The sequence below is a fragment of the Triticum dicoccoides genome, chromosome 1B (assembly GCF_002162155.2).
Source record: "Triticum dicoccoides isolate Atlit2015 ecotype Zavitan chromosome 1B, WEW_v2.0, whole genome shotgun sequence".
Classification (NCBI taxonomy): Eukaryota; Viridiplantae; Streptophyta; class Magnoliopsida; order Poales; family Poaceae; genus Triticum; species Triticum dicoccoides.
In genome coordinates, this window is record NC_041381.1 from 144,718,078 (window position 1) to 144,720,189 (window position 2,112).

At 47.3% G+C, this 2,112-nt stretch overlaps 1 non-coding gene across 1 annotated transcript; it reads left to right on the forward strand.

The window, feature by feature from the left end:
- The first annotated feature begins 1,689 nt into the window (after positions 1-1,689).
- Positions 1,690-1,770, forward strand: TRNAL-AAG. The gene has a single exon. It is a non-coding gene; the product is annotated as a tRNA-Leu (tRNA).
- The last annotated feature ends 342 nt before the right edge of the window (positions 1,771-2,112 follow it).

Below are 2,112 nucleotides of genomic sequence, written 5' to 3' on the forward strand. Positions count from 1 at the left end.
TCTCAAGGAAGTGAAGAATGACACTGACCACACTAGACAAGCAAAATCGAAAATGACAGGTAACAAGGATATATGGAAAAGGATTAAGTATGGCCACTGTACACCCCTATCTGTTGTAAAACAATAATATGAATATTACCATAGGAAAATTTAAATTCATGATTCAGATAATTGATACCTTATAGCTACCACATAGGCACACACAAAAAACATATATCTATCATCTACAGCTAAAGAAACTAGTCTAGGATCAAGAGATTAAGCTAATAAATCTACTCAAGGATTGAGAAATTAAGACCCAATTTATTCCTTTGCTGCTGCTATTGCAAGCACTCAACTAACACAAACAGTGCTGCAATAATATGCAAACCCTGCAGCACTAGAAACTGGGTTCAGTTCCAAAGCCTACAAATAAAAACCTTTATGTTTTTTTTATTATCAACAAACCATTAAGGTTTTGACAGCTGAGTTGTCTTTCTAGACGGAAATACCCAACTTATTATCTAACCCGATTAAAAAACGATTAATGCAGTGTTGTTTCATGATAAAGGCAAGGCGCACTGCTTTACTGAAAGCAATAGTTCAGACAAAGTACAGGTAACTGGCTGGGGTCACAAGCTTACAGAATATGATTGTATGTACGGTCCTGAACACTGATCAATTATTTATTTCGACCAGCAAATAGCAATGTCGACATGGGCGTCACAGTCCATATCCACAAATAACAATGAAGTGAGGCCAGGACTCAAGACCGCACCCTGACTCCCTGAGGAGACCGCCAGCAAAGGAGTCAAGGGACGCTGAACCTGGCCAGTACCCTAGCAAACAGCAAACCCTCCCTGTCAGGGCGGATGCAGCGAGGCCCCTTCCGCAAATGCCAAATCGTACGCCCGATAGTTGACACCGGGGCACTGGGACCGCGATTTCACGCGGGGAAAACATTGCCGTGATCGACTGATGCCGCATTGGTGGTAACCACTGCAGCAGCAAGCGCAGGAACAGAGATCAATCCACCCGCTCCCCCACCAAAATGGCTAATCAATTCGGCTGGGGAGGGAGGCCAACCAGATGGATCGCGATTACCAATGCGAGGTAACATCGTAGGCCGGATTCGTACGCGTGAGGCTAGGTGTGAGGGTGCGGCCAATTAATTCGAAATTAACATCGGGAGGGGAGAGGGAGAGGGAGAGAGGGAGGGAGGGGAGGGGGGAATCAATACCGTGATCACGCGCGGGGTTAGAGCAGGGCGTTGGCGGCGCGGCGGCGAGAAACGGCGGCCGGCGGGAGGAAGGAGGCGGGCGGCGAGAGCGCTTTTTGGTTGCGCCTCTCTCTTCCTCGGGGCGGAGCAGGGGGGCGCCGTCGTTTCGGCCAGGGAGGTGCGCGTGGAGGACAATGGGCCAATTGGGTGAGCCACAAGGATTTTTGTTTGTTGGGCTGTAAAGCGTGTCAATCATTTATGTTGGGCCGCAAAGCTCTTGCAACAACAACTACAGCTCGGGCCGTGAATAGGGGACAGCGGTTCTTTTGAATTCTAGGGAAGGGCAGTTGGGCGAGGGGAGACATGTTTTGCGAAATAAAAGGGAGAAAATTCGAGAATTGTCATGCACGCATGACTTTGACGAGGGAGAACAACGAGCACAATTACGTTTTCAGTCTTTATAAAGATTTAAAAGTAAAACAACACAACAAGATCAGATGGCCGAGTTGGTCTAAGGCGCCAGATTAAGGCTCTGGTCCGAAAGGGCGTGGGTTCAAATCCCACTCTGGTCAATTTTTTTTTATGACATTTTCTTTCCCCATATAAGGCCTGTTCGGGACGAAGGAAGAGTGCAGGAAAACCAAAGGAAACCATATGTTCAAAAAAAAAAAAAAACCCGAAGGAAACCATCGTTACCGTCCGACCGGAAAGTTTTTCTTACATGCGTTTTCATAGGAAAACAAACATCCACCCCTATCCCATTTTTACCGCGAGGGCAGAGGCAGCGGAAGGGAAAGGATATCGAGGCATGCATGCAGGGACCCACTTCAGCTGTAAAATCAGCTAAATTCATGGGGTTCCTTCTCCCGCGTTCAGAACATCAACGTGTGGTTTTCTGCAACATTTTCACTTCC